Below are 8,655 nucleotides of genomic sequence, written 5' to 3'. Positions count from 1 at the left end.
AGGGCTTGAACTCACAACTCTCACAAGCCATGAGCTTGTGACCTGACAGAGCCAAAGTCAGACACCCAACCAGCCGAGCCACCCAGGCACCCCGTAACTCCATGCTATTTTGACATGATGCAGTTTGAAATGAGGTCAGGAGAGTTTGGCATCTTTTATTTCCTCGATTTATCATTAAATCTATGACAGACAGAAAAGTGATCAGAGAAACCTGTCAAAAATACTCCACCATAAAATCTGGGGACAAGGCATACACGTCATGGTGATGAAAGTTGTCGGTAAGTATTGCCCAATATCCTTCTTTGGAATCCTTGCAAAACAAGAAAGCCCCAGTTTCTGTAAAGAAATTAAAAGTAGTGATAGAGGCGTCTTTCAGCCAAAGCATTTAACAAAGTCATTTCTGGAATTCTGGCTTTACTCTGGGAAGAGGAGTCAAATGAGGGTATTTCGTGAATAATTTTGTAACGTCTGCCCTCTACTGTTCTTCACAGGCAACGCAGCCAATATCTATGGATTCCTTTTTTGTTTTAGATGAAAGCCTATTTTATCTAGCATTTACAAGCAGCTTTAAATAGGCCAGGCAATGAGTCGATGTTTTACATGCTTGATCCATTACATACTTGCTGTAGCCTCAGGAGATACGGAAAGTGGTATTATTTCTACTTCACATTTGAGGAAACATGCTCAGAGGGGTTAAGTAACCTTGCCAAGGACACACAGCGACAAGTCAAAGTTCTTAGATTGTATCCCTGGTAGTCTAATGCTAAAACTAATAGCTTTTCCTCTATGTCACATGGCCTCCAACTTGCTTATAATCTGACAATTTATTAAGCAGATATATCCATATATATTTACTGACGACCGTTATTATTTCAGAGAGCCATTTCAGACACACATTCGAACACAAAATTGATCATAGCACATTCTAAACGCGTTAACTCAGAGAAGCACTGGAACTTTGTAAACGTGCTTTCTAGTCATGTATGATCCTCTCTGGCCAAGTGGGTGGACAGGCCACAGCATCCAAGTGGCCGTTTCTGGACCACATCTGGCTCCACAGGGCATAAGTGTTTGCCCACTGGGGACTGGTGTTACCAGAGGAACTCGGCGGAGCCACAGAGGGCAGAACCACACAATCCCACCTCCTCCAGTGTGCTCCGGCCGTCACAGGAGAACCTGCGAAGCCTGACGAGGCCACCAGTGTACACGCTCCATCTGACCGAGGCACCCATGCCACTGGAAGCCCCAAGGAGCCCCTAAATGGCCGTCAGAGAGCAGCGGGAGGTCTCCTTGGGAGGGAAAGAGAGACGGGCAGGGGCAGCGTTACGTAATTTAGGAAACCGGAGGATCCTGCTTTGTGTCGGTGTGAATGACAGGGGCGTCGTTACGTGTGTCCTGTCTTCACCTGCTAAATGAGACATTTTATTGCCTTTGGTACTCGGGTGGCATATATTTGAAACATGTCACCATAGAAACAACACTAGGTCCTAGCCATCCACAAAATCATTTACCACTGAATGCGATCCTTTTTTTTTTTTTTAAGTTTATCCATTTATTTTTGAGAGAAAGAAAGAGAGAACGAGGGACTGAGGGGTAGAGAGAGGGACAGAGAGAATTCCAAGCAGGTCTCACATTCTGCACTTAGCCCAACACGGGGCTCGATCCCATGAACCATAAGATTATGACCTGAGCCAAAATCAAGAGTCGGATGATCAACTGACTGAGTGACCCAGGAGTCCCACCATTGAATGTGATTCTTGACTGAATGTATCTAACATATCCCACTGTTGTGACCAAAGCATATGCATAAAGTTTCTGGAAAAAGCCTTTTTGGGATTCCAGCCCCAGACCTTGGGTCCTCCTGTGTCCTCTGGCCCCCTTCCACATCAGCTGGGTGGGGACATCAGGGACGCCCCAGTTCTAGGTCAGGGCCAGTGTGAGGCGGGCAGGGGCTACAGCTGTGTGGGAGCAGGAGGGCGCTGGGGACGGGCCGGGCGGGTGAGGTTGGAGATGCACTGAGTGCTGCGCGTCAGGCCTTCCGACAGCGTCGCTCCCAGTAGAACAACTTCTACGTCCTGAGCAGAAATATAGTCCCTCCCTTACTTTTCTTTCTCTGGTTTTCAATCTGGCCCAACCCCAGGGCCTGGCCAAATCCAGTGAACATGAAGGCTGTGGGTTGGATCATTCAAATGCCAGGAAAGAGCTGATGTTACCCTCCACCCGACAGGTTACATAAAGAGAATTTAGGGAAGGGATTATTTAGGAGGGTAAAAGGAAACCACAAGCATGGTGAAGCACCCTGGAGTAAGGAGAGAAGGGACTCATTCAACACAAGGGAAGGGAGAAAGTTCCAGAACCCAGAGGGAATAACTGCCGGGAAGGGACATTGGATGGAGCTGTTGCTGTCAGTCTAAAAACACACTCAATCCACAGCCTGGCAGGAGACTCTGGGGAATTAGTGACATAACCTCACTCCCTTCCTGCCCTCTGGCCTCTGGCCTGTGCCTTTCATTGGCCAATCCCAACTAGAAGCCAGAAAGCAAAAGAGCCCTTCAATGCAATCCACAGAGGCCAGCCTCAAAGAGCAGACAGCAGTGTGGAGACACACCTCAGGTAGATCTGAACCTGGCTGTGCAAAAAATGTATGGTCTTGGGTCTTCCTCTACCTGTACGGATAACCTGTCAGCTGGGGTGGAGGATTGCCCAGAGACATAGGGCTTGTACTCAAAGAACTGATCCAAACGCTGGCTCCATCACTTTCTGTCCTTAGGATTCTGAAGTAATCAATCACTTAGCTGTTCTGAACGTCAGTGTCCTTTTCTATACAATGGGAACATGGTTCCTTACCCTCCCATCTCACCTAGGTATGTGTGCTGTTTTGTTGGTGTTATTGTTTGTTAAAGCTGCAACTGCCCTTCAGCCTGCCAAGAAAACCATCCTTGAGGGGCGCCTGGTGTCTCAGTGGGTTGAGCATCCAACTCTTGATTTAGACTCAGGTCATGATCCCAGGTCATGGGATCAAGCCCCGAGTAGAGCTCTGTGCTGAGCATAGAGCCTGCTTAAGATTCTCTCTCTCTTCTGCCTTTTTCCCCTGCTCATGTGTGTGTGCGCTCTCTCTCTCTAAAAAAGAAAGAAAAAAATAGGAAGGAAGGAAGAGGAAGGAAGTATGGAAGGAAGAAGACCATCCTCTATTTTAAAAGGCCTGTAGGTACCACAGGTGGGTCCATGTGGGACCATCGGGATGGTGGTCAGCACAGTTATATTTCACAGGCAGACATCCTTTCTTGGTTGACATTCATGAAGCTCCTTGCTTGGCTGCACGGAGAGGACTGGCCGCGGCTGCAGAGCATGGTTGATGGAACGAGCTTAGATCAATAGCAAAGGATGAGGGGAGTACCTGGAGATGCTGGCTGGGCTTCCACCCGACTCCCCGAGGCTGGCCACAGATCCAGGATTGGCCAGTTTTCACTGCAGAAACCACAGCTCTTTGCATGGCTTTAAGTCTCGTCTTCAAAGTGCCCCAGATCCTACTTCTTCCAAGTGTGCGCTCTCTTCAGGTCCCTGAGGACAGGCATGAATGTGTGGGGGGAGGGACTCTTCTTCTTTTTTAATGTTTATTTATTTATTTTAAGAGACAGAAAACGAGCAGGGTCTGTACTGACAGCAGAGAGCCCAATGTGGGGCTTGAACTCACGAACGGTGCATCAGATGCTTAATCAACTGAGCCGCCCACGTGCCCTGGGATTATTCTTTTTTAAATCTATTGTTATGAAACAAGTTGACTTTCAAGATCTTATCATGTATGTCTGTAAAATGTCTGTCAAGTGATGAATGAGTAAATAAAATGTTTATATCCGTACAATTGAAGATGAGTTAGCAATGAAAAGATACGTGCTATAACATGGAGGAACCCTAAGAACGTTATGCCAAGTAAAAGAAGCCAGTCACAAAAGACCTAATAATATATGATTCTATTTATATGACATGTCCAGAATAGGAAAACTTATATATCTACAGATAAGAAAATTAGGTTAGTGGTTACCTAAGACTGGTATGTGTGTGGGGGTTGGGGGTGATAGGCAGAAATGGAGAGTGACTGCTTTTTAGGGTGATGAAAATGTTCTTAAAATGATTGTAGGGATGAATATACCAAAAACCACTGAATTTTACAATTTAAATAGGTTAATTGTATGGTGTCTGAATTAATCTCAATAAAATTGTTATAAAGATTGTTCTGGAACTAGACAGTAGATAGTGAATGTAATTAATGCCATTAGATTATACAGTTAAAAATGGTTACCATGGTAATTTTTGTGATATATGTTTTTCCCGCAGTTTGAACAATTTTTTAATTTAAATTTTTGTTATTTAACATATAGTGCAATATTGGTTTCAGGAGTAGAATTCAGTGATTCATCATTTTCATACAACGCCCAGTGTTTATCACAAGTGCCCTCCTGAGTGCCCATCACCCATCCAGCCCATCTCCCACCCGCCCCCTTCAACCCCCCGGTTCGTTCTCTGTCATTAAGAGTCTCTTGTGGTTTGTTTTCCTCTCTTCTCTTTTTTCTTGCCTTCCCATATGTCCATCTCTTTTGTTTCTTAAGTTCCACATATGAGTGAAATCATATGGTATTTGTCTTTTCCCGACTGACTTATTTTGCTTAGCAGAATACATTCTAGCTCCATCCATGTCTTTGCAGATGTTAAGATTTCATTCCTTTTAATGCCTGAGTATTATTACACCATATATATATATATATACCACATCTTCTTTATCCATCCATCAGTCAGTGGACATTTGAGACCTCTCCTATTTTGTCTATTGTTGAAAATACTGCTATAAACATCGGGGTGCACACACCCCTTCAAATCTGCATTTTGTATCCTTTGGGTAAATACCTAATAGTGCAATTGTTGGATCATAAGGTGGTTTAATTTTTTTAATTTTTTTAATGTTTATTTTTGAGAGACAGAGCATGAGCAGAGGAGAAGCAGAGCGAGAGGAAGACACCGAATCTGAAGCAGCCTCCAGGCTTTGAGCTGTCAGCACAGAGTCTGATGCAGGCTCAAACCCATGGTCCATAAGATCATGACCTGAGCTGAGGTTGGATGCTCAACCAACTGAGCCACCCATGCACCTCTATTTTTGTTTTTTTGAGGAACCTCCATACAGTTCTCCAGAGTGAACGCACCAGTCTGCATTCCCACCAGCAGTGCAAGAGGGCTCCCCTTTCTCCACATCCTCTCCAACACCTGCTGTTTTTTGTGTTGTTAATTTTAGCCATTAAACATTTTTAAAAGAATGTTCAAAATGACAATATGAAAACTTTCCAATGTCCATCAGTGATGAACAAAGATATTGAGGAAAATCCATACTATACACTCCTGCTATATTCATGCTGTATATGAATAAAATGTTACTTGTATCAATGTGGCTGAATTTCACAAAAATAAGGTTAAAAAGCAGAAGTCCAACAAGAAAGTGTACAGACTTTATTTTTCCATTTTTTATAAAATTAAAAAGGAGGCAAAACTAAACTATGGTGCTGGAAACGGGGATAGTGGCCTCCTTGGAGGAGAAGGGTTCTCCAGGAGGGGACATGAAGGTGCCTTGTGGGCAGTGGTGATATTTACCTCCTTCACCTGAGTGAGGATTACACAGGTATGCTTACTTTGTGAAAATCCATCAGACTGTACACATAATTTGTATCATTTTCTATAAGTATGCTAGATTTCAAGTTTTTACATTTTTTAAAGTATTAAAAGACACACTCTCTCCATGTAATTTTAAACCACAGCCAGAACTAGGGGCACCTGGGTAGCTCAGTCAGTGGGCATCCAACTCCAGTTCAGGTCATGATCTCGCAGCTTGTGGGTTTGAGGCTGGGATTGGGCTCTGTGCTGACAGCTCAGAGCCTGGAGCCTGCTGCAGATTCTGTATCTCTCTCTCTCTCTCTCTCTCTCTCTCTCTCTCTCTCTCTCTCTCTCTCACTTCTCTCTCTCTCCCCCCATCTCTCTCTCAAAAATAAATACACACTAAAAAAAAAAAAACAAATTAAAGCACACCCAGGACTGGACAACTCCAAATTCTCCTAAAACCCTTTTCTTTTCACAGAGCAATCCTCTCCCTCTTTCTCTCTTTCTGCCTTCCCCTCCCTCTTTTTGTTTGTGGTTAAAGCTCTTGCTGTTTGATTCTGCTATGAGAAGCTCCTGCATTTATAGCCAAACAGAACCACTAAGGTGTGTCCCTAACAGAGTGTTTACACCTTCACGGATTCCTGCCCCCTTTTAGGTTGACAAACTCAAACTACACCAGTATCTTTTTCTTCCCATTACATTTATAAAGTTCTTAACACAGGACCAGCACATAATAAACATCCAATAAATAAGGAAGATCTGAGATCAGGACACTGGAAAAATGGGACTGAAGACTTGGAGCCAGAAGGAGCTGACGAAGCTTCAGAACTGAAGGAACAGACTGCACAGACGAAAGGAAAACCAAGTGGGACATTAGCGAGCAGTATTATTAGTGTCTGCTTCCCCTCAAGTCCAGGAAAGAGCAAAAAGTGACTCCTTTGTTCCTCTTCCTGTGTTGCCTCTGGGGAAAATCCCAGGGACTGTGTGATCCTGAAGTCACTGCTTCAGACTGCCAGCATCTGTCGACAAGAGAGGCAAGAACATGCAAAGGGGAAAAGGCAGTGTCTTCAATAAACGGTGCTGGGAAAACTGGACAGCTACACAAAAGAATGAAACTGGACCATTTCTTATACCAGACACAGAAATCAATTCAAAATGGATTCAAGACCTCAATGTGAGACCTGAAACCATAAAAATCCTACAAGAGAGCATGGGCAATAATTTCTCTGACATCGGCTGTAGCAACATTTTTCTAGACATGCCTCCTGAGGCAAGGGAAACAAAAGCAAAAATAAACTATTGGGACTACATCAAAATAAAAAGCCTCTGTACAGCGAAGGAAATGACCAACAAAACTAAAAGATAATCTACTGAATAGGAGACATTTGCAAATAATTTATCTAATAAATGGCTAGTATCCAAAATATATTAAAAAACTTATACAGCTCAACAGCCAAAAAACAAATAACCCAATTAAAAAATGGACAAAAGCCATGAACAGACATTTTTCCAAAGAAGACATCCAGATATACCACAGACACGTGAAAAGATGTTCAGCTTCACTCATCGTCAGGGAAATGCAGATAAAAACTGCACCGAGATACCACCTGACGTCTGTCAGAATGGCTAAAAAACTCAAGAAACAAGGATGTTGGAGGCGAGGTGAAGAAAAAGGAAGCGTTGTGCACCGCTGGTGGGAATGCAGATTGGTGCAGCCACTCTGGAGGCCCCCCAAAAAGTTAAAAATAGGAGTGCCTGGGTGGCTCAATCAGTTGAGCATCTGACTCTTGATTTTGGCTCAGGTCATGATTCCAGGGTCGTGGGATTGAGCCCTGCATCCGGCTCTGAGCTGAGCATCAAGCTTGCTTGGGATTCTCTCTTTCTCTCTCTGCCCCTTTTCCCTGCTCTGTCACTCTAAAATAAAAAACAAAAAGTAAATAAATGTTTAAAAAGTTAAAAACGAAACTATCCTATGATCCAGTAATTGCATTACTGAGTATTTACCTCCAAAATATGAAAACACTAATTTGAAAGGATATATTATACACACCTGTGTTTATTACAGCATTATTTACAACAGCCAAGATATGGAAGCAACCCATGTCCATCAATAGATGAATGAATAAAGGGGATGTGATACACACACACACACACACACACACACACACACACACACACACACTGGAATATTACTCAGCCACTGAAAAGCGGTATCTTTCATTTGCGGCAACATGGATGGAGCTAGAGAGTATTACGTTAAGCGAAATCAGTCAGAGAAAGATAAATACCATATGATTTCACTCATGTAAAGAATTTAAGAAACAAACGAGCTTAGAAAAAAAGAGAGAGGCAAATGAAGAAACAGACTCAACTATAGAGAACAAACTGATGGTTACAGAGGGAGGTGGGTGGGGGCAGGTGAAGCTGGTGACGGGGTTAAGGAGGGCACTGGTGGTGAAGAACACGGGTGTTGGACGGAAATGCTGAATCACTGTATTGCATACCTGAGACTAACATACCACTGTACGTTAACGACACTGGAATTAAAAGACTTAATGACATGCAATTTAAGAAGAATGAGGATAAAAGCCATGTATTCATAAAAGGACCTGGCAGCCTCTGGACGGGGACATTCTGTTTGCATTACTCTGCATGCGCAGTGTGTGCAGGGAGCAGAGCTCCACCTCTCTCCCTGCACGGCCCTGCCTGTCCTCAGGCTTGATTGGCTAACCTTTGAAAAAGGCTCCGGCTGACACTGCTGTGTATGCAGGTGTCCACGGTCCCCTTTTCCTCCTGGGCATACACCGAAACTACACTTCCCAGCCTGCCTTGCAGTTAAGTGAGGCCTGGGGACCTGCACCAGGGAATTTGAGCAGAAAGGAGACCACTTTACAAGCCTGACCCCTAAACCCTCCCCTACCTGCTACTTACTCTCTTGCTCCACCTGCTGGCTGCCCGGAGAAGATGCTGACGACGCTGGCCGGGCGCCGCCTTAGGATGACCAGCCGGAATAAC

General features: G+C 44.1%; 1 long non-coding RNA gene across 2 annotated transcripts; it reads right to left on the bottom strand.

Annotated features, from left to right (window-relative positions):
• Nucleotides 1-216: 216 nt before the first annotated feature.
• On the bottom strand, nt 217-8,655 carry LOC115271612. Of its 2 annotated transcripts, XR_003900028.1 has the most exons (3): nt 8,572-8,655; nt 3,398-3,561; nt 217-336 (listed from the first exon to the last, which is right to left on the bottom strand). It is a non-coding gene; the product is annotated as an uncharacterized LOC115271612 (long non-coding RNA). The 2 variants fall into 2 exon arrangements; XR_003900027.1 differs by lacking the exon at nt 217-336 and having other exon boundaries at nt 3,168-3,561.

This window comes from Suricata suricatta, chromosome 11 (genome assembly GCF_006229205.1).
Source record: "Suricata suricatta isolate VVHF042 chromosome 11, meerkat_22Aug2017_6uvM2_HiC, whole genome shotgun sequence".
Taxonomy (NCBI): Eukaryota; Metazoa; Chordata; class Mammalia; order Carnivora; family Herpestidae; genus Suricata; species Suricata suricatta.
This window is presented reverse-complemented; position numbering and strand designations above follow the sequence as displayed.